Raw genomic sequence first — 25,527 nt, forward strand, 5'->3', positions numbered from 1 at the left:
CCTTCTTGTTCAGCTGCTGACATCATTACAGCCAATCCTATATGTGTGATAATTTTCACAAACATGAGAATGTGGTAAGGGAGTCAAAACCATTGTTGTTGTATCACTATCTGCCAAATATTTTAATTTAGAATTTAATTTTTTAAATTCTGATGCACAGTAGTGTGTGACAAACACTGGCTACAAATGAAGCAAAAACAACAAAAACACCGCTATAACTGAGAGATAATTGTGTTTGTGATAAGTCTAAGAAAGCCCAGCATATACCTGAGAACAGAGATGACGTTCATGAAAGAGAAAGATAAAGAAAAAGAGAGAGGGTAATTTAGAATTTAGAACAGAGCAGCATGAAGCTAAGAGGTAAAATTTGATTGGCTGAAGATCACGACTAAAACTTTGAAAATTAATACTCCAGAGTGTTATTTTTTATTATGCCTTGAAATGCTGTTTCTTTAAATCACAAAACTATATAAACAAAAAATTCCCTTTTCAACTGCTGCAAGTGGCTGATAAGAATGGAATTTCTCTTCCCACATGTGGAAGGCCCTCCTGCTTTAGTAGAAATGTAAATTTCTGCTTTGTGTAAATTGAATCATAATTTGTTTTATTGTGTTAAAATACACATAACATAAAAATTACCATTTGAAAGTGTACAATTCAGTGACTTCAAATACGTTTTTGATGTTGTACATCCGTCATCCCCTATCTGGTTCTGCAACTTTCTCACCACTGCAAAGGGAAACCTCCCACCCCGTAAGCAATTATTCCCCATTCTCCAGCCTCCAGCCCATGGCAACTACTTATCTACTTTCTGTCCTTATGGGCTTGTCTATTCAGGCTATTTCATATAAATTGAATCCTACAATATATGTCCCTTGGTGCCTGGCTTCTTTTACTTAGCATACTGTTCTTAACATTCATGTATGTTGTAGTGTAGGTCAGTACTCCATTCCTTTTTTTGGCTGCATAATATTGCATTGTGTGGATATACACATTTTGTTTATCCATTCATCCATTGACCAACATTTGGACTATTTCCATCTTACGGCTATGTTTGTGTACCAGTTTTTGTTTTGAATACCTGTTTTGAATTCTCTTGAATAAAAACCCTGGACGAGAGTGGCTTACTAATATGATAATTCTATATCTAGTGTATTAAGAAACTACTAAACTTGGGCACCTGGGTGGCTCAGTCGTTAAGCGACTGCCTTCGGTTCAGGTCATGATCCCAGGGTCCTGGGATCGAGTCCCATGTCAGGCACCCGCTCTGCGGGAAGCCTGCTTCTCCCTCTGCCACTTCCCCCTGCTTGTATTCCCTCTCTCATTGTCTCTCTCTCTGTGTCAAATAAATAAATAAAATCTTAAAAAAAAAAAAAAGAAAAAGAAAAGAAACTACTAAACTGTTTTCTGCATTTTACATTCCCACCAGCAAGGCATGAGGGTTCTAATTTCTCCATATTTTCCCCAACACTTGTTTAGGTCTTTTTATTATGATCACCTAACTGGAGGTGAAGTGTTATTTCAGTGTGGTTTTGACTTGCATCATCCCAGTAACTAATGATGCTGAAAACCTTTTAATGTGCTTATTATCCATTGGATATCTTCTTTGGATGAGAGTCTGTTTATGTCCTTTGCCTATATTTTCATTTGGAATGTTTGTATTTTCATTGTTGCATCATACAATTTTAAACAATGAAAGTAAATTTGAAATCATCTTGACAAAACCCTCCAGTGTTTTTAGTGGTAACCCCACACGCTAGCTCAAAGCAAATTACTCCAGACTCAGGCCTTTTAAGACAAGGTGAACATGGGGCCAAGAAATGGGAGCTTTTGAGACACCAAAACTCCATATTTATGCACTAAATGGAAAAGCACTTCCCACTTTAAGTCCTTTAGCACAGAAGACTGACAAATCTGTGCTCTCTGCCCCAAATCCCCTCGAGTCTCAGTGTGATCTGTATGTCCTGAAAAAAAATTTCCTGCCTTCAGCAGCTGGCAGTAGGAAGAAGCACGGGTCCTTTTACACAGGAACCAAGGGAGCTCTAGTCTTGTGAATGAGGAAACAAAGACAATGGAAAGTTAAATGACATGACTTAAAATTCACCCAGTTATTATACCTGGGACTCGTATGTACTGTCCTGTCCCCTATGCCCTCAAGCTGTCCCTATCCATGGTCTATTGTATGGTACATCATAAAACCAACAAAGTTTTTAAAAATAGCTGACTGGATGAGGAAGATAATTTTGAAAGAATGATGACCACCTGGGCGCCTGGGTGGCTCAGTGGGTTAAGCCGCTGCCTTCGGCTCAGGTCTTGATCTCGGGGTCCTGGGATCGAGTCCCGCATGGGGCTCTCTGCTCAGCAGGGAGTCTGTTTCCTCCTCTCTTTCTCTCTGCCTGCCTCTCTACCTACTTGTGATCTCTCTCTGTCAAATAAATAAATAAAATCTTTAAAAAAAAAAAAAGAATGATGTCCACCTGAGGCAATCTTTATAACTTTAAAATTACAAACACATATTTTGACTTAGAAATAAGATTTCAGGTTTAATTAAGGAATTAAAGGAATACATATAAAACATAACTTCTGGATCCATCAAATATGTAAAATATGTAGTTTGAGTACCATTTTGAGATGTAGATAATTACCAAAGAACATACAAATTGCAAATGGATTTTAATGAAGCCAACCTAAATACAGTTTAAAATATCGAACAACATAAAATGAGAGATTGATTTATGCTATAACATGCACAATATTAAATATTAAAAATTATTCATTCTAGTGACCTATAGTACACCCTCAAGCCTTTTTGTTTAGCTATTTTTAAGTTTTAATTAGTGAAAGGATATGAAAGAAAGACACAAAATAAACGAAAAGCTTAAACTCACTGTTTGAAAAGTTGTTGATCATTCTCCAGAGACCAGACTTCTTTCGAAAGGAGATTAAGCAGAGTGCAGGAGGCCAGTCCTGTCCCACTCAGGGCTCTAAAGCCAACTTTGCTGCTCTGTATCAATCAGAGTGTGTAGGGAACATCAGAAACAGGAGGCCAAAGGTCTAAAGCCACTGAGATAGGAGATAAAAGATGGAGCTAATCAGATGCTTAGATGGTCCTGGAACCAAAGCATGAATTTAGGATGAAAGCACACAGCTATTTCAGACACAGCAAATAGAACAGAGCATGACCTGCAGGCTGGGGAGAGAATGCGCCAAACCTAAAATTTCTCAGAGGTCAGGGATTATAGACGAAGGACCATTGATAAAAATACGGACAGAAGTAAATTGCCTTAGTGCTTTGTGACCTGAGAAGTATATTTGTCCTGATATTCTTCACTGTGTGAGAGAGAACATCCTTTATCTCAGTGAACAAAAAGCATTCTAACATTTTTCTCCTGGAATCTCCATTCAATTTTTTTTCCATTCAATTTTTTTTATAACTCTAACATAACCAATATTTGTTGTTCCATTTATAGTAATGATTATCAAGACATTCTTGGACTTTTTTAAGATTTTATTTACTTACTTACTTATTTATTTATTTTAGAGCGAGCGAGAGAGAGAACACTCGAGCATATGCCCATGTGAGTTGGGGGAGGGGCAGAAAGAGAGGGAGGGAGAGAAAATCCCAAGCAGGTGCTACACCCAGCACAGAGCTCAATCTTAAGACCCTGAGATCGTGACCTGACTCAAAACCAAGAGTCAAACTTAACCAACAGAGTCACCCAGGAGTCCCTATCTTTGACCTTTTAATAATGTGGAGAGTTAAGTAGAATCTGGGGATTATTCCAATATACCTAGTTGGCTCCCTCCTTTTAGTGGAGAGGGTCGAGTGGAGCAACAAGAAGCGCTATAGAGACAGGTACACATGAACCAGAATGCATCAAGAATCACATTTCTTCAGGTTACAAAGGTAATTCGCCTTGAAGACAAGGGATTAAACTATGTAGGAACCCAATTTTTCATTGAACTCTTACATATTTCTTCCCGTAGATAAAGCAGACCATTAGTTCTAAGCAATAGGCTATACTTCCTAAATATAAAATATGTTTTCATTTGATATCTGGCAAAATGAAAACAAAACCATGCAGTTGGTTGCAGAAATTAAAATATGGACACAATTATTTTGCAATGGAGAATGGTATAATTCATTCATATTTTTCTATGCCACCTTCTCAGTCTTTTTATTTCATTTTTAGTTTTAAGTAGTTATCTTATGTCTAATTTATGTGCCAACTCTAATTCACAGATATTATTCTGTAAATCTCCCTGCCTCTTCTCCATTTGCCAGCTAATAAGTAGTGCAGAGGAGAGGTAGATAGAATATGTAATGCTGGGAATAAGGTTTGTATGATGTGGCAATCTCTGTTCTTCAAAAAATGATGTAACAGATATAGCATCTTGTATACCTATACCCAATCTTTATATATTCCTTGGTAGATAGAAACACAATTTGTTCAGATAGTCACCTTTCAAAGAAGATGATACTTGCTCTAGCTCAGAGGTAAATCCTGATTTATCTGAACGTTTTCACACTGTGCAATAAGAATTTCTATGATGACAGAAATATTCCATTTCTACACTGCCCAATAGAGTAGCCATTGGCCTCATGGGGCTATTGAGTATTTGAAATGTGGCTAGTAAGACAGGAAAACTGAATTTTAAATTTTATTTTAATTACTATCAATTAATTAAATAATTATTTTAAATGACTATTCATTTAACTTTAATAGACATATGTGTCTACTGGCTTTTGCATTGGACAACCCAACATAACTAATTATGGTAATCCTATTGCCATTGCAAATAACTAGATTGAAATTAAGCATATGACAAAATGTTGGCCAACAGATGGGAAGAGAATGTTGCTGGCAAATGAAATTGTTACTTCCCCCACTAGATAGTGCCTTATCTCCAATTGTATAGAATTCTTACACTAAACTTATCATACAGGGAATAGTAACACCGTAGTGAAGCAAGGATGCTCCCACATTACTGTGAGACTTTCTTTAAAAGAGATAATGAATTTTTCATATAGCTTAAGCCATTTTGATTTGTGTGTCCTATTTTTTGCTGAGGAAGCATCATAACTCATATAAAGTATCTTTGAGATTATTTAATGAAATTGCTAGACAAAGTATTTTTTTAAACTTTGAAATTAGAATGGGCTATTGTTTGAATTTTAATAAAGACAAGTTTTGTATCTAGTGTATATATTTGATAAAGGTAAAGCACTTATATATTCACCACAATTATAGTGAAGATCAGAGTCGTGAATGTTTCATATTTGTTACCTAAACTGAAATTCGTCTTAAAATCTTATGAAAAGGTAACATTAATGAAACATATATGCTATGTTGAGGACAAATAAATTGAAATTAGAAGATGTTAATGAGGTCAGACAGCCAGCTCAAGTTGTGGGGATAGATCTCAATCTTGAGTCTTTTTTTTTCCCCATAAAATACTTCTTTTTAATTTAGATTGGTTGTCTCTATAATTATTTTCTTTGTTAGTGGAATTCCAAGAAGAAAATAAAACTGACTTATTAGATATCTGTATATGTAATGGTCTGGTTGTTTTTGTTTCTGACATATCTTTAGCTATATTAAAAGCAGTACATTTTTGAGTCATATAGGGTGGAAAATGTCACATTGAAAAGAAGAATAATATCTGCTTTTATTGTATTAAGTATAATTCAGGAGAAAAAGGAACAATGGAAGTTGGTTTTCAGAAAATTTAAAATATAAAGGATATAAATGTATGAAGTTACATGCTGTAAATGACTCATAAAATTTCACAACTAAAAAATTGAAGAGACCTAACATTTACTACTATTAAAGGTAATTACTCAAACCATAGGTCTTAAAATATCTGCCATTAATTGCAAATGTTTAGGTAGAATTTAGAAAGTGTACTTAATAATGGCAACAACACACATTGATTTTGCTTTCATATCTTCTTGCATTCAGAGCGGGAACTGTTTCCTCTTAACTTTCCAGGGGAAAGAAAACAACTTTTGAACAGTAGCAGAGGTTCCTTAGTTTAGGCATTTTGTTTTTAGGACCTAGAGTAGCTTGATGAGGCAGACTTTGCATCTTCTTTTCTAAAGGCATTTAAATAAAGATTTGATCATCTTTTGCCTGCAAAATGTTTTCATGTGATGTCCTACGTGAAGATAATGCAACAGATTTAAAAAAAAAAAAGCTACTTTTAAAATTCTTCCAAGCTTTATGATTTTTTTAGATCACATCTGTGCCCAACATGAGGCTTGAACTCATGACTCCAAGATCAAGAGTTGCATGTTCTTCTATCTGAGCCAGCCAGGCACCACCCAAGCTTTATGTTTTTATCATTTAACTGTATTGTTATAAATTTAATGGTCAGTATAGTCAGACAATATTAAACTTTAAATATTTTAAACCTTCTGGTTTACCACTAAGAAGATTTACTAATTTAATTCACAAAAAACTATTTCAAAATGCAAATGTGAGAATAACCCATGTGAGGATGAATGGAAGAGGAATTGTTACTGTTAAAAAACTTATCTCTAGATACCACAAAAATACAGCAACACTCAAAAAACATCTATAAAAATAATAAGTAATTATAGTAATTACAGATTTTATATCAAAATATCATATATATATATATATTTATACTAGAAGAGTGAACATGATATAATAGATGGCATCCATTAAGGTTTTATTTTGTGATAGGCACCAAACTTAAGTTTTTTTTATATGCTAGGTACCAAACTAAGGTTTTTCGTTATCTCATTAAATTCTTATGCAATCTGTTGTAGTAGGTACTAATCTTATCCCTATTTTACAAGTAAATAAACTGAAGATTAGAGCTAAACAATTCGTTTACAATCATAAATAAAAACGGAAAAGTTGAAGTGATTGTTGGGCTGGCTTTACTGTTTCCCTTCTTTTGGACATCACTGCCATTGCTCAGCATTAGAAAGCAGAAATTTCCCTCTTTTCTTTCATTTTTCTAATCATGCATACTAGAAAACTGAGTCAGGACCCTGTGTGGAAAATAGGGGAGGATAGGGGGGTTGGTGGGAGTAGCCGAAATCTCAATATAGATTTGGAGATTCCAAGATCAGTGGGAAATTTTGTTGCCCTTCCCATTCACAGTCAAGAGAAAATGGCTACCTGGGCACAAATGGCTGATAAGGCCAAAGATAACCTCCCAAAGTTTCCTGTGCTCCAGAATGGCATGCAAGATGGAAAATCATTCCTGTGTCCTAAAACATGGCATATAACTCATGAAAGAGTGGTTAAAGTTGGGGAAATAAAGGGGCATTTCAGCCAACATGCTGTGTGTCAGTTGACTTCTCATCTAATCAAAGTTTTGTACCATATAAGCCTCCATGATTCGGAATTTAGACAATCTCCTAAGGGGAAAACGACCCAAAACTGTCTGTGTTTAAGAATCTGCTTTTCCAGGGGCACCTGAGTGGCTCAGAGAATTAAAGCCTCTGCCTTCGGCTCAGGTCATGATCTCAGGGTCCTGGGATCGAGCCCCGCATCGGGCTCTCTGCTCAGCAGGGAGCCTGCTTCCTCCTCTCTCTCTGCCTGCCTTTCTGCCTACCTGTGATCTTTGTCTGTCAAATAAATAAATAAAATCTTTAAAAAAAAAAAAAAAGAATCTGCTTTTCCAAAGAAATGGGAGCTTAAATTATTAATTTGTTTAAAAACAGAAATTTTATATTGCTATATCCTGAGTTGTGGATTCCCTAATATCTAATTACTCATTTAGTGTAATATCTGAAACTTATAAATTAATTTGTAATTTTTACAACACAATGATGATATATAACTGATACCTCTATACTGGTAGTCAGTTTATGTATCATTTCTGGGCTGAAGGTTAACTTAATATATGATGTTTAATGTAAGTATACAGTTTTAAGTCAGAATTGTGATATACAATATACTATATATACATATGCAATATATACAATTATATGCAATAATGTGTGATTATATTGTTTACCTCCCAGTGTAAACGCCATGAGACTAATGAAAATGAATGGATCCTTAGCACCTAAGAAGGTCCTTGGTTGTGAATTAATATTCAAAAAGTTAACAGATCTGCAAAAGTTAACAGATCTATCGATCTATCTACCTGTCATCTATCTGTATCTATCTCTATCTCTATATTTATATATCTATAAATGGGCCAAAGATCTGATCCAATAAGGAAAAAAATGTGAATGCTATAAACCAAGTTTTCCTTTGCTTCTTGTTTTACTCTCCTCTTGAAATGTCCTTAGGGATCAGAAAACTCACCTTGGGTCTTTGTTTAGGTAAAACAGTGTGCTTGACTCCTCTTGAGTCATATGTCTTCAGAATTTTGCTGGATCAAGTAGACAAATAAATTAATTTCAATGTGGTCCATAACTTGCGGTTAATAAATAGGTTTACATATTACAATTCTCTAATGATTTCTGAAGATTGTTCCTAACAAAGCAATTTCCCCAATATATGAAAAATATGACTAATTACAAAAATAAGTAGGGCCAAAAAGGCTTTCAAGAGACCTTACAGTCACTGTATATGGACAGTTTTCCCCATAATCAGACACTTGGCTCAAACAAATTAAAACACACACACACACATGCACACACACACACACACACACACACACCTTATTCTTATTGATATTTCAGTTAGTGGGCATGTTCTGTTAACCAAAGCCCAATAGCAAATTCTATCCTCAATAACTCCTGAGGTTTTCAAACATACATCTTGCATTTCCCAAACTTTCCCAGCCTGACATTTCTTTTAGTGTAAGTGAAGTGTCACGTAAGTAAGTGTAAGTAAGTGTAAGTTAGTGTAAGTGTAACCTTCCATTTCTTTTAGTGTAAGTCCATATTTTAGTAATTAAAATATTGGGCAAGAAATTGATATTTTTCAAATTTGGAAAAGTTGTATGGCAAAGATGTCTTTCATGTTATCTAGAATATATCATGCTTTGTTTTAAGATGTAAGCATTCAACCCAATGAATATGCATCTACTGGTAGAAATTAAACCTATAGAAGTGGCAAAGGAGAAATAAATGAAGACAAAGAAAAATCCTTCAACTTTCTCACTGTAACAAAACATATTCACTGCGATCTGGAACTGTTTCAAATGCCAACTAGAGAAAAAATTCAAAAGAGTAAGTGTAATTATTTAATAGAGTTCCATCAGTGACATTGATTGAATCTGTCTCCCCAATAAAATTATTGTGACATCTCATAAAGGATGAGGCTCCTGTTTTAAGAAGTCATATTTACAACAGGTAAAAGACTTTTTAAGCTGTTGTCACATTTGCTTCCAAATCTAGTGTAGACAAAACAGAAGGAAATAGTACCATAACACCATCTTAGTGATTTATAGTGGGCATAAGAAAAGGCTCTACTCCCAGAAGGAATTTATACACTCGCTGATAAAGGGGTTGCATGACCACGGTGACATACATCTGGCCCTGCCCAGAAGTTGAGTGATTCTGTACATCATGAGTCTGGGTGTCACCAAATAAATGAATTGTCAACTAGAATTAATACTGTGTGCTTTGAGCACTGCCTGGGTGGCTCAGTTGGTTAAGCATCTGCCTTCGGCTCAGGTTATGATCCCAGGGTCCTAGGATGGAGTCCCACATTGGGTTCCCTGCTCAGCGGGGAGGCTGCTTCTTCCTCTCCCTTTGCCTGTCACTCCCCCGCTTGTGTGCCCCCTCTCTCTCTGTCAAATAAATAAATAAAATCTTAAAAAAAAAAATACTGTGTGCTTTAAGCAGAGATATGAGGGTGGAGGGGAAGAACAAACATACTGGCTCTAATCTTATCACATTGATATATAAATGCTAGATTGGATTTCTTAATGCAGTGTTCTAAAGCAGCCATGGATAAGCTTCAGGAAATCTATAAACACCTTGAAATTAAATATGTACCATTTTACATGCATTTTTATAGGGGAAGAAAATCTGTATATTTCCCTGAATTCTCTGTATAGGCTACAGTCATAAACACAAGAAAAAAGATTAAATATCACTCTTTGTAAATAACTTGAAAATTAGGGAAAGGAAGATTTGCTTGCTTTAAATATGTTATAAACTATTAATAAAAAAAAAAAATCTACCACAATTTCTGGCTCTTGTGTTTCAATATTATTTCCCTCCAAGCATAACTTCCTATTCGACTAGAGAAACAGTGAGTTTGAAAAAGAGTTGAATAAATACAATTGCTCTCTTTCCTGCTTTGGCTCCAGTCTCCCTCTCATCACAGCTTGCCTTCCTCAGGCTCTCGGTCCCAGGGCTATCGATCCCATGTACGTTCCACTGTGTTTTGTGTCCTTTCTGACCTCCTAACCTTTGTGGGCACAGCTTTTTCTGCCTGAAATATTACCTCCACCTCTAGTGTCCCACTGATTAACCCTACTTGTCCTCCAGGATGCCTCTCTGGTGACCTTTGACCAGGACCCTGGGCAAATTTCTGTCAATGCACGTATCAAGCTGCATTGAAGTAATGGGCTTTTACAGTTTCTTTTTTTCCATTGCTAAATTGCCGAGTTCCTTGAAATCATTTAGAAATTCATTCACCCTAGTAAGCTCACAACCTCACACAGCATCTGGCACATAAAGGGCCAATAGTCTTTACTGAGTATAGATGGCTTAGAACAAATTAGTTGTAGTGACCAAAAAGGTTCAATGAGTTTTCCTTTTTCAGAGTGCCTATTATTTTTAAACAAAAGAAAATTATAAGCTAAAGGAAAGAATGGATCTGATTTCATGCAGAAAGAAACAAAGTAGAAAGATATCTGGTAATAAGGGAACCTTCCTGAAGCCACTGAGTGATTACCATCCCTGTCACATACTTGACACCTTGAGACTTACTCTCTCTTGAATCATTAATCACATGTTCCATTTGAAAATAGCTTACAATTCACAATTTTTGTAAACAGTGCTATTGAAGTTCATAAGGAAGAGATGGAATTTATATTTTGTCAGATCGCTAACCCAGCAATATTCTATTCTCAAATTTGAACTTAGGCAAATTCCATCTACTTACGTGTTTTTTTGTTGGTGGTGGTTTTTGTGTGTGTGTGTGGTTGTTTGTTTGTTTGTTTAAGCTCAGTGATTTTTCAATTGGTTGTTTGGTAGACCCTGTGATGATCCAACCACATGTCCCTTCAGAACTGGAGGGCTTATACTATACTTGCAGATTTTGCTGCTGCTGCCTGATAGATTCCAACTGGGACACTTTTCTCTGCTTGCTGCAGGGAGTGTGCTGGCCCAAGCTTCACTGCCTCTGAGGGCAGCCTATAGTCAATGTGTGGTTAATGGGGAACTAAAGACTCTGCTGCTCCCCACTACCTTGAGACCACTCAGAAGGACCATGGCCATTTCAGAGATTTCTGTGGGATAGAATAACCTTTTCAGAGACTCTATGGTAGCTCAACTTTCCCCTTTGCCCAAAGATGCCCCTTCCCCTTCCCTCTCAGCACTTCTTGCCTCAATAGGTGTTAATTCTGAGGGTGTTTTCCAAAAACTCTGGCTCTTGTGTTGAGAATAGAGTCTAACAGACAAAAATACAAGTATAGAAATTAGTTGAGAGAGTGTTGTAGTCCTGGGAATCAATTTTGATCATAGGTAGTGTAAAATATTTGGATTTTGAATATGTTTTGAAGTTAGAGATAACAAATTTCCTGACATATTAGTGTAGGTTTTAAGAGAAAATGGGAATTCAAGGATGACTCCACTTATGTTGGCATAAGCACTGGGAAAATAGTGGGGCATGACCTATATTGGGACAGATATGGGGAGGGGAAATTGAGACTCCATTCTGAAGTGTGTTTGAGATGTCAAGTAGACATCCAATAAAGACGTCAAGGACACAACCTGATGTAAAGGTCTGCAATCTGATGGGGAACTGTGGGTGGGAGATACAACTTTAGAAGTTTTCTGCATATATTAGTTTTTAAAGCCATGAGCCTAGATGAAATCTCCAACAAGATGAGCAAACAGAAGAGAAGACCAAAGTCTAAGACTGGAAATGTTCCAATTTAGGGACTGGGAGAAGAGAAGGAACCAGCAAAGGAGGCTGAGATGGGGTGACCATGGAGATAGGATAAATACCCGAGAGAGTAAAGTCTTGGAAGAAATGTGGGAAAGTATAGAAAGGAGAAGGGTATGTTCAACTACTTCAAATGCTACCTGTAGGTCAAGTCAATTGGCTTTAGTTAGTTTGGTAGTATCTTAAAGATAACATTTTTAATAAGGTGATGAGGGAGAAAACATGATAAAGTGAGGACATGTGAGGAGGGAAAACAAAACAACAATTTTAGGTGTTTTATTACAAAAGGGGGCAGAGTAATAGGAAAGTAGTTAGCAGGGGGAAAGTGCAGTGAGAAAAAAAAATTAAAGAAGTAACAGTATATGTGTTTGTTTATGGGAATGATCCAATAGAGAGTGGGAAAATGATGATGTAAGATAAAGACAGAATTACTTAGAATAATGAGCTTGGGCTAAGCAAGACAGAGTAAGGTCTCCTATACAAATGAAAATAGTAGCATTAAATATGTGTATGACAAAATAGTGAAGATAATAAAAGTTTTTCATATTTTGGAAATGAAGTCAATATACATACATAAAATGTTACTTATGGTGCTAGGCTTACAAATTATCAGTTGAAGTAGTCTCTATAGTTCCGTTAGCTAGAAAAATGTAAAATATATTCAGGTAAGCTAGCTGATTTTTTAAAGCATAAAGTGAAAGAATTTTAAAGATTGAATATTTGAAACATTCTTGTCAGTATTATAATTTTAACACAGTTAAATGATAAACTATTTTCTCAGTACACAATAGGTCCAAAGCCAAACATTATATGCATCATTAGAAATATAATTGTGAACAATGTATGTTTGTTCCTATATATTAATATAAAGCAAACACTATAAAGCACGTGTTAATACAGAAGAAGTTGGAAAATATGCTTGGGAAAAATAAATATTGTTAAAGATGTTTTTCATGAATATTCAAAAATAGAATACTAAAATGTTTTAGTTAAATCTTGGCTTTAATCATATATTACACAAAATAGTTAAAATACTGTTATTCCCAAAGGCATTTAGGAGATAATATGTTGCCAAGAATGGAAATTTAATATCAAAACAGATTAGAAAAAGCAGTTGGCATTTCCCATGTATCCTAATTTGACTAATTAGTTTTATGTAATCCATTGAAACATAAGCCAGATTACAGTAGCAAATCTGGTAGCACTGGATCATACTATTTAAAAACAGGAGCATCTGGCAACAATTAACCTAAGAGGAAATTTCCTTTTCCATTATTATTATCTACATAAGTTTAAACTCAATTTATGCTAACATTTATATTTATTCAAAGGCAGACTACATGTAAACATGCCCTTCTCTTCTAGCTCCTATTAATTTTTTTTGTAATTTTATTTTGTTATTTTTTTTCCACTATTCCCAGATTCATTATTTATGTGCCACACCTAGTTTCAGTTATGATCTTTGCCCCATTTCCTTTTTGGGTTAACTTTTCTCCTTTATGGGTTTGCTGGGGGGAAAAATATTCAACTACTGTCATTTACACCAGAGGTAAATTAAATGAAGGAATATTTGTGGCAGCATAAATGCCCTATTTGTTAGACAAATCAATCTAGTGGTCCCAAGAGCTACCTCTTCTGTCACCATAGAAAAGCTGGAGCTCTGAGAATGGGAGGAGCTAATGCTTTATAGTTGACACAAAATTTGCAGTCGGTCTTGACCCTTGCAATGTCAATCCACTTCCTTGTATAGATCAACTCCAATCAATTTGTTTGTGTGAGTTTCTGTAAGAATCATGGCCCTCTAAACCCTCTCTTCATCATTTACTCTTTGCCAAACATGCAGTACAACTCCTTCTGTAATTGTTACTAAGAAAGGAAGAGTGGTCAACATTATGGTAAACTGGTATGACTGAGAATTTTTGTTTCCTATGAGGTCTTTGAGTAGAAGTGACATTTGGCACTGCAGAAACAGAGCTCTCCTTATATGTCCATATCTCCTGCTGAAGCATTTCCTCCAATCTCTTATTTTTAAGAAACCCTGGTTACAAAGTTCTACCATCACTAAGCACAAAGAGAAGCAGATGCTTGTATTCTGGCTGAGCATTTAAAATAAATAAATAAATAAAAATAAAATATCTATTTTTGGAGTATTTGTGTGATGAGTATTCGAAATACATCTTTCAGATTATTGGATGAATTTTGTTTTTTTTTATTCCCTTGGTCATGTTTCTGCTAATTGAAAATTTTCATTACAGTTGAAAAGTCCTTTGAAAACAATACCATGCTTTTTTTGCTATTGCTGCATAGGCAAGCACTGTCAGGCCTCTAGCCTCAGGGCATGTAATCCAGACAAGAAATACAGAAAATGCTATTCTACAGGCCCTGACCAAGCAATCCCAACTCTTTTCTTTGTTTTACCATTTTTTGTAGACTTATTGCTCAAACTAGAGCTTCTTACTCATTGAATAATGTAAATGAGTAATTAATCATATGTGCTTCTTCAGTAGATAGAAACTGTGAAGAGGATGATGAAGCTAGGTATTTGTAGATTTTTTTAAACAACAAGGTGACGTTTAAATTACTTGTTGCCATTAATATTGAATACAGATATGGGAAATTGAGTTGAAATTGTATCTTTTAAATAAAATAGCCCAGGAAAAATAATTCTATATTTTGCTAAAACATCTCTCCAGTACTTATTCAGAGTTATAGTCAGGGTTGTTCACTTGGTCTCAAAGGTTCATGCTAAGTTTTTTTTTTTTTTTTTAAGATTTTATTCATTTATTTGACAGACAGAGACCACAAGTAGGCAGAGAGGCAGGCAGAGAGAGAGAGAGGAGGAAGCAGGCTCCCCGCTGAGCAGAGAGCCAGATGCGGGGCTCGATCCCAGGACCCTGGGATCATGACCTGAGCCGAAGGCAGAGGCTCAACCCACTGAGCCACCCAGGTGCCCCCATGCTAAGTTTTAATGCTTGCATAAGCTTGTGTGCACATGTGTGTGTGTGTGTGTGTGTGTGTGTGTGTGTGTGTGTGTGTATACATGAATACATCCACTAACATTTGAACTAAAACCTTCTATCACTTAGCCATATAACTCAAATACTATGTATAACAGAAAACCACCATATGGAAGATTCACACACTGTAGGGTATAAACATCAAATCCAATGTCTTGAAATATTTAAAGCCGTATGTGGTAACAAATGTTTGCATCAATAACCTGGGTATAAACTGAATTTTGGGTGCAGCATTTATATCCCCCGGCTTAATTAACCTGGACCATCTTTCTCTGTATTTGACAATATGAAAACTTAACGAATGAATTTTAATGATCTCTCATGTATTTTCTTATGGTTCCTCTATTTCAATAAAAATATGAACTCAAATTCTTTGGCAGATCACATTTTTTTTCCAATTGGAAATAAAAATGTGTTTTGGGTTGGGAGAAGCAAGTTGGGCTCAGGACAGAGATGTAGTCAGATGCTTTTTGACCATGGTTCATGAAAACTTCATTCCCTCTGGTGAAAATCCAGCCTGATAAATTGAATCCTGTGACATGGAAAGTCACATCACATTATGAATTCTGTTGATAGAATGATGATGATGAAGAGGTTACAGATTATTTAAGTAGCAGAATGAGAGTGTTTCAGATTGTAGATGTATGTTAATATTTTAAATTAAGCCCTATATTTATGAAGCATTTTGTTTCTTCAAAATTTCAAGAAATAAGAAGAACTGCCAAAGAGCAATGCAGCTATAAAAAAGCCACAGGCAGCCCCGCAGAGAGCTGTAGGGCAAAAATTGCCTATAGGGGAGTGTTGTATAGAGCAATCAACAGGAGGCCTGGATATGCCTATCATGCTCAGTCATTGGCTGGGAACTGCCTAGGGAGAGTGTGTATTTGACTCAAATACTCTAATGGATCCCAGAGGTATGGCAACTCAAGGCTGTTATCTGACTGAATTCTGTGCAACAGGTTCATTCTTGAAGGTATATCTGAGTGATACACATTTATTGCCTCCTCATTAGGAAATGCAAGATTTTTTAAAATACCATTTAAAATAACAACAAACATTATAGGGTGCTAGGTATTAATGTAATGTAATTAATAACAACAACACAGTTCTACAAGAAGATAAGGAAAAAAAAGAAAACTATGAAAATCATAATAGAATAACTAAATTTAGTAGGGTACAATAATTATGGATAGCAATAATCCATACAAATAATTACAAAAAAATAATAATTATTCTGCATATTCAGTGAGATTCCAGTTGATAACTTAGAAAGATTTAAAAAAATTTATGAAATTTTAGATCTTAAGATATCCAAGACATTCATGAGAAAGACTAGCAAAATGAGGAGGCTTGTTCTATCAAATGGCAAATCTAATCATATATTTTATTATTTATATTATATTTTATATTTATATTTTATTTATGTATATTTTATATATTATATTATAATGTATTATATTTATTTTTTATTATCATATTATTTCTCAACTAAAAAAGGTAAAGAAAGCAATAGATCTGCCAGGTGGTGGAGGCAGTGCTGTGAGAAAACACCCCTGCAGGGAGACATGCTGAAGCCCCAGAAGAGGATGGTTGGGGCTGCTGAGTCTGCTGGGCTAGCAATAAGAGACCAGCAGGAAAATACATCAACACTAAGAACCCAGCAGGGACATCAGCGTAAGTGGGTAACTCCAGCCCTAGGAGGACCAGCTTCTAAAAAACGTGGGAAGCATCTAAACAGTTACTGGCTGATGAAAGTCAGAGACAAAAAGCAGACTAGAGAAAGACATAGATGTGAACTGAGGATCTTAAAGCAGAGCCCAAGTAGACAGCATGCCGAGATGGTATTCACAGCTACCAGGACAGGCCCAGAACTGCCTTCCAGCCATGAAGCTGGAGAAAGAAGCCTTCTTCTACCACGGAAACTGCAAAGAACCAGGCATCACAGGACTTGTGAAGTTTGCGGAGGCTTACCCAGACCACACCCAGTTTTAGATAAACAATCCCCGTTATGAACCATCCAGGAAAGAAGACAACCCAAAATGGCCCACGGCAGATGTGCAGTCTGTTCCAATGATGAAACATTTTATTGCCCCGAGGGAGCTCAAAAACCCATCACCAAGCCTTTAAAAAATATGGCTCTCTTAGAGAGGTGGACCATAAAGGAGACTCTTAACTATAGAGAACAAACTCAGGGTTGCTGGAGGTTGTCTTTTTTTTTTTTTTTTTTTAGATGCATCCACAGTATTTAATTTGTTTGGATAATAATTACAGATAAACAGGTACACTCCATATACAATTACCAATACTTTTTTATACAGTTCATCTTTCAGTACATCAACACTATTTTATTTACACTCTATTTATGTACCTTAACATCTTTCTAAAGTCAGTGTATTGTCAACAAGTTTTATACAGTAATTTACAAGGTGAATGTAGTTAATAGTTAATAAATTTTCAGCTAGTGATGAATTTAAAAATTAATTACAACCAATATAACAAACGCAGATCAAACAACATTAGTAGATTGTGCTACCTGCTTAAATAAAACATCTGTAAGGAAATTATTTTAAATCATCCACTTTTTCATGGGACTTGTCCAGGTAGAAATGGACAGATTTTTATATACTGAAATCATGAACTATAAACCCTGCATTTTGTCTGTCTTCATCATATTTACCATTTAGGCCAATCCTTCTTACTTGTAGTTACAGTCTTTTTTTTTTTTTTTAATAAATGAAGCCTGTTTTATTACTTCAAGTGTTAATGATTAAAAAAAAAATTTCAACACAGCTGCTGCATTTAAAAAAGTGGAACTATGTACTATGTTTGCAACTTCAGTAAACAGATGAACTTGATGTCTTTGAATGACATAACAATTGAGCATTGTATAGTACATCTTATGAAGATCCGTAAATTAAAGAACTACTGGTTTAAAGTTAGTGATTATGGAACATATATATATTCATAGTTTCAGCTTCTTTTTTCTTTCTCAACCATTAGGTGCTCCATCCATTTTACATTTCTGTGTTGAAGGTTTTGGTCCTCTCTTCTTTTTCTTTGCCTTCTCCTTTTTTTCTAGTTCCATGTTTTCTCTTTCAGTCAAGGTAATTAAGGTTTTACACCTCCTCTGGAGCTCCATTGCAGTTCTGGACTTAAGAAACCAGTCCAATCTCAACTGAGGAGAGTTGCGAATACACTGTCATAATTCATCATAAATGTTTTCTTTGTCAAATCCAAGTTTGTGAAGCATACAGGTTATGAAGCGATCCTCTTCTTCAGTGTAGTTTTTTCCTTTGTTAGTACCATATGATATTCTCAGCTGATGAAAAGGTTCTTTGTACCGTCCAATCTTCGTTTCAAGTGCTTTTTTGATACTAATTCTTCTTTGAATTCTTGCCTCTTCCCTTTCAATCTGAGCCAAAATCTTCTCTATGTCCTGGAGTTCATTGCATCTTTCCTAGAATACAGCTGAGTACTCAATAACTTCTTCCGGAGTTTTTCCTTCTACTTCTCTTGCAATATTTTCAATATCATCGCAAAGGTAGTGTGGGGTGGGTGGGATAGGGGACAGTGGAGAGGCTACATGGGTGATGGGGATTAAGGAGGGTACTTATGATGGGCACTGGGTGTTGTATGTAAACTAATAAATTATGAATCACTAAATTCTACTTCTGAAACTAATATTACACTATATGTTAACTGGAACTTAAATAAAAACTTGAGACATTAAAGAAATATGGCTCTCTTCATTTGCCAGAGACTCAATTCAGCCCTGACCTTAGGATAATTTGATTTTATTTTGAACCTGGAGAAAAGGAACCGAGTTAACTGGGACATTGTTGCTGGAATGAGCAAGAAGTTAGTCACTCCAAAGAAGTCAAGCTTTTATAAGACTAAAATTGTGCGGAGGTTTCCTTGTTATGTTCAACTGGGGTTCTGTACATAGGTGGTTTTCGTGTATCTTTTCCAATAAAACATTAATAAAAAAAGAGGGTAGTGCTTACTTCGGCAGCACATATACTTAAAATAAAAGGATAATAGAATGGATTAAGAACTTTAAATCTATCAATCTGTCATATGTTAATTAACAATGAAGTAGAAATGTTCATCCTTTAGAGTTACTGGATAAGTGATTTCATCACATAGAGTTTGAGGAAAGACAAGGAGCCATATTTCATTTAAAAATCAAATAGAAGTGACATCACCAAGATGACCACATCTTGACTTTAATGTCTCTCACAAGAACAGTTAACGTCTACTGAAGAATAAGACACCACTGAAAGAATCTTAGAACACAGGGGTAAGGCTGAAGCACCCCTACACCTCAGACACCAAGACAGCTGGCATTAGAGGGTATGAGAAGAGGCTACACCATAACCACATTGCCTTCCCCAAGCAGTGCAGACCATACAGAGAGAACTCCCTTGAGCCTTTAGTTCTTCCAGTGGGAACTGACAACCCAGGGGGAACAACAGCCTCCCTCATCATGGGGTTGCCTTTGTGGGAGACCTACTCTGATCTTGCACCACAGGGATTATAGGGGTATCTGTGGGGCTCAAGCAGGGCTTATATTTATATCAGATAGAATTTAAACTAAAAATGGAAAAGAGAGACAAAGAAAGCCAAAATATAATGATAAAGGGGTCAATACATCAAGAAGTTATAACAGTTTTAAATATTTATATGTCCAATATTAGAGCACCTAAATATACAAAGCAAAATCAACAGAGCTAAAAGGAAAAAATAAACAAAATACAATAATAGTTGGGAACTTTGGTTCCCTACTCATAACAATGGATAGACCACCTAGTTAGTGAAAAAATAAGGAAACTCTGGATTTGAACAACACTAGAGACAAAAGGGACAGAACAAGCAATCTAACCAGTAACAGCAGAATATACATTCTTACCTGGTGCTCCTGGAACACCCGATAGATCATGTTAGGCCATAAAACATGTCTTAGAAAATTCAAAATTGTAATTATACCAAGTATCGTTTCTGAAAACAATGGTATATATCTAGAAATTAATAAGAGGAAAACTAAAAATTTCATGAACATATGGGAATTAAACACCACCCGTCTGAACACCCAATAGATCAAAGTAGAAATTACAGGAAAAATTAAAAAAAAAATTTTTTTGGAAACAAAAATGGAAAGGACAGAACTTATACAAGAACTTGTGGGGTATAGCAAAAGCTGTTTTAAGAAAGAAATTCATAGCAATGAACACCTACATTAAGAAGCAAGAACGATCTCGAATAAACAACCTAACTTTATATCTTAAGGAACTAGAAAAAGAAGAACAAACTGAGCCCAAAGTTAGCAGAAGACAAGGGAGTGGTGGGAAGGGGAATTGGAGGAAGGTGGTCCAAAGGTACAAACTTCCAGTTATACAACAAATAAATCTAGGAATTAACGTACATCATGATGACGATAGCTAATTGCTGTTTGATACATAGGAAAGTTGTAAGAGAGTAAATTCCTAAGGTCGCAGGATATTTTTTCCATTTTTCATGTCTTCTTTATTGTAACTAGTTGAGAAGATGGATGTTAAATTGTAATGATTTTACAGTAGTGAAATATACCTCAAACTTATATAGTGAGGCATGTCAGTTATTTCTGAATAAAATTGAAAAAGAATCAAATACAGGAGGATGAAAATCTAGATATGAAAAACACTACTTTAAAATTTTGGAAAAAATCCAAGAGAATATCTTATAATGTGACAGAGGAACAAATTTTTTTTTAACATGAGAGATAAAGAAATAGCCATAAGAAATAGACAAATTTTACTATTTTGAAATTAAAAACTACTGGTGAACTAAATACACAATAAAACTAAAAGTAAATAACAGAATTAGAGAAACCATTTGTTACCTACCAAATTAAAAAAACAGTGTTATAATGTATTTTTAAGGCACCACAATTCAGTAAGGTCAAGAAGAACTCAGAGGAACACAGGCAAATGAAGGGACCAAAAAGTTCTTTGAAGCAAAAATATGAATTATCAAAACATAAGAAAAGTGGCTGAAACCCACTAGGAATTAAAGAAATACCTATTTTTAAAGCCAGAAAAAGTCACTTTCAATGCTTCAGATTTGGTGAGAAAATATTTAAGTCTACAAATTTCAAGTATATTTGCTAATATTTTGATGAGATTTTGAAAGCATGTGACTACTTTGGAGAGCATGTTTGTTGATATCTAATGAATAAGATGCATATATTTTACAGCTCAGCAATTTCACAATATACATAGAGAAATTTTCACTGTAGCATAAGAAGACCTGTTCCAAAATGTTTGTTATAGCATTGTCTGTAATAACAAATATCATAATCAACCTAAATTCCCACTAACAGCAGAACAAACATTTAAATTGTGCTTAAGCCAGGCGGTTTTGGCATAGCGATTTAGAATGATTTTTTTTGGAACTATTCTGTCTATGTATAAAATACAGCTCTAGCAACTTTGGGCAAATGTAGCTCTATGTTTCAGTATCTTCATTTGTAAAATGGAGGTAAAAATTGTGTCTGCTTCCTGTTTTTTGTTTATAAAAATAAATGATGCATATAAATAGAATTCAGATATAATCAGATACAGAGTGAGCTTATAATAATTATAAGCTATTATTATCATATGACAATACACCATACAACAGATAAAATGAATCAACTCGAACAATAGCTGTCAATGTGAATGGATTTCAAACAATCCCATTTAAGGCATTTTTTTAAGAAAGATACATAAAACAAGATACCATTTACATAAATTTAAAACTTGATAATATATTTAATTAATTAATATGCTCATTTATTATCAAAGTATAAAATCTTGCATGGGAATTCATTTGTAACTAGAAAATTTTATTTAAAAAATAGACCTAGGGGCACCTGGGTGTTCTAGTGGTTAAGCAGCTGCCTTTGGCTTGGGTTGTGATCCTGGTGTCCTGGGATGGAGCCCTCCAACAGCCTGCCCACTCAGCAGGGAGTCTGCTTGTCCCTCTCCACTCTCTCCCTTTGCCTGCTCCTTCTTGTGTTCTCTCCTCTCTCAAATAAATAAATAAAATCTTAAAAAGTAATAAAAAAATAAAAAATAAAAAAATAAACCTAAGGACATGATGTATAAGTATATATGAGCATTGCGTGGCTCTTCTCTATTTTTTTATTAATGGTTGAAATACTTGATAATTGAATATATCACAGTGTTAATTTACTTTTTCACCAAGAACTATGTATTTCCCAGACTCTTAATTTTAGTTCCCCTCATTATTCAATTTTTAGAAAGCTTCTATAGCTCTTAAAACTATAGTTTTATTTAATTATGTAATATTCATTGGTAATAATTAGTACTAGCCCATATGTGTTATGAATTGATTTTGTAATATAAATATGCAATAATCCCTTTACACAAACATTTACACATCTTAAATATAAATATTTTGATAAGTAGAGAACATTGGTTACAGAAAGATCATTATCCCATCAAAAGAAGAAACAAAAAACAAGTAGTATAGGACATTCAAAGCAAGAACTGAAGACTGGGGCATACTGTACATATGGTGAAAAAAATGATTTCCTTCAAAGCTTCCCATGGCACCTGACCTATGTTCATACTCCATGTCCTCTATATCTTCTCATTTTGGTAACATTTCTTATAGACAAAATAGAGTCTCCATGGATCCTCCTCAGAGCCTTTGATGAGAGCCTTGCATCATTCAGACAAGGAGTTGGCCACCATTTTCTATGACAAGCAAGATAGTAAATATCTTAGACTATGTGATCCATATGACCTGTCACTATACTCAACTCTGTGGTTGTAGTGCAGAAGACAATATGCACATGAAAGGGCATTAGAACTGAAAGGTGACTGACTGCAATTTCCAGCTCTGATTCTAAGTCTCTACAATGACATAGTCAGTCTAACACATCTATCAGAGCCCAGTGACAGATGATTACTTTCCTCTTAAAAGATATAGGACAGTAGATTGCTGCAGTGCTCTACTCCAGAAACGCAACAGTGTGTTGAGTTATTCCACTTTGGGAAGTATATCTATTTTAGCTATTGATATTATTAACTAATGAATCGAGACCAAGAAGAAAGGCTAACTGTTCCTAAATCTGTGTTGGTAGGATAGCAGCCTTTCTGGCCATGGAATAATCTCTGCAACAAGTTTTTGACAGGTCCTATTGTAACTTACTGCTACAGGTGAGAATATATCAAACTATGATCCTTTTCAAGTAGCTGAAATAGTCATTTTTTATTATTCCTTGTTTAGTGGACCAAACTATCTTTCCCCTTGGGAATGATTCCAAATACCCCCATTTATTGATACCTAAGGACTTTAGTGATGGTTGTTCTACCAATGGTTTTAGTTAAGTTAGTGGTCCATGAGTTCATCCACAGCCCACAACATGGTAACAAAGGCTAGAAGACTGTATTTTCACTTGTTTCCTTCTCAGCCATGCTCATCCTGACATCGGTGTATCAGTGTAATGTAGTCAATGTAATGAAAATTGCCATGACAAAATGTAGAGAAATATATACACTTGTACAGAATAAAAGATGAACTTCTAACCCTTCCAGATAAAAACAAATTGCTTCAATGGGTCCAAGTACAAAAAGACCCAGATTATTGCTTAACAGAGTTTATTACTATACATTACAAAGGAAGTAATGTATTTTAATACACTTAATACATAATGATTAAAACAATGTTTGAGATATTGGTAATCTATACCAGTCTTTAGATTATATCTGTTCTTTGATTTGGTGGCCAGGGAAATAAAGGGGTGTTAACAAGCTACTCTTCACTTAGATGTCTTTGTTTAACATGATGGCCTCCTTACTTTCACATGGCTGGATTTAGAGTTTAGAGGTTGATTGAGGATATGTGGGCTTAATTTGACTACCGACTGGTAGGTTTCCCATACTCCAAGTCAAAAACCTATTGAGTAAAAATTATCATTGTCTTCCTGTGTCTGAACATTACTCAATAAAAATGCTATGCTCATAAAATAACAGTTATTATTTATCCTGCATTTACCATGAGTCCTATAAGCACCTAAACAATTTATCTATCTAACAATTCTTGTAATTGTACTATCTAACAATTCTTATAATTCTTTTAGATATTGCTTTTTCTTGTTCTATTTTATAGCTGATAAGTGTGGAAATTAAAGATATTCAGAGAAATATTAGAACCAGTCCTTCTGACAAGCCTATAGTCCTTACCAGGTTTTTTTTTTTTTTTTTTGGTACCATCCCTATTACTCTCTTAGGTGAAATAAAATCTGTTTTCTCTACTATTCAGACATGCGAGGAATATTCACTATAAAATAGATGTGTTAATGAGAAACAAAATGTGCTTCTAAAAGAACTAAGCATTTTTCAGTCCCCAGTTCAGCTCTTGGGACAGTGAGTTCTCAGACATTTAGTCTGTGTAATAGCAGTCGAAATGTCAGTTGTGGGTTTATGAATAGAAAATAGATAGGACAGAAAGAAGGGTCAATTAAAACTAGTAAAACCTGATATAGCAGCCAGATGGCTGACCTTTCTCTTAGTATCATCTCAGAGTACCCAGATTCTAATGTTCTGGTTTATTGTCCCAATGGCAAGCCATTAGCATGGTTGGCTCAGCCCACATGAAGCTGATGCACTTTCAAGCTTTAAGCCAGCTGGAAAGAGACACTCATAGTTCTGGATCTCAACTCTGTGTTCTGAGTCAAGCTGTAAGGATAAGCCAAGAAGCTCTTCCTGCAATCTGACCTCTTGGTCACAAAGGGAATATGTTTCCTCTTTCAGCATTGTTAAGCTGTTTTCTCACTCACAGGTATATGTAATGTTAGGCATGGACAGGAGGTCTATTCACTGAACATGTCATTGGACAGAAAGAAATGATTACGGGCTCATGATTCAACTTGTAGGTAATCTGGGTTTCCCATTTCTTCTTCTTCATCTTCATTTTTGAGTGCTGTTTTGACACATCATTCAATTCTTCTCTGTCACTCTGAGAATGAGAAATCATAACTTACACTGTCCAGAATCCATTAGAAAGAAAGAAGGAAGGAAGGAGAGAGGGAAGGAAAGAAGGAAGGAAGGAAAAAAGGAGAAAGAAGGAAAGAAAAGAAAGAAAGAAAGGGAAGAAAAGAAGGGAAGAAAGAATAAAGAAAGAAAAAGAAGGAAGGAAAGAAAGAGAAAATGAGAGAAAGAAAGAAAAAAAGGAAGGAAGAAAGGAAGGAAGGAAAAGAAAAGAAAAGAAGAAAAAAAAATTAGGCAGAAGTGTAGTGAGGAATTAACTTTACCCAGAGAGGTTCATTTGGCTTTTGTCCTGACTCCTGGCAGGTAACTTCTAAACCTATGGAATTCCCTAAGAGAATGATATGCCTTTGTTATTCATAGTGAGCCTCTGGGTCCACAATTGATAGTTTATGCTAACAAGATGGTTGCTGGGAG

General features: G+C 35.2%; 1 pseudogene; it reads left to right on the forward strand.

Annotated features, from left to right (window-relative positions):
- Positions 1 to 16,641: 16,641 nt before the first annotated feature.
- On the forward strand, positions 16,642 to 17,203 carry LOC116597090 (annotated as a pseudogene).
- Positions 17,204 to 25,527: the final 8,324 nt, after the last annotated feature.

This window comes from Mustela erminea, chromosome 8 (assembly GCF_009829155.1).
Source record: "Mustela erminea isolate mMusErm1 chromosome 8, mMusErm1.Pri, whole genome shotgun sequence".
NCBI lineage: Eukaryota > Metazoa > Chordata > Mammalia > Carnivora > Mustelidae > Mustela > Mustela erminea.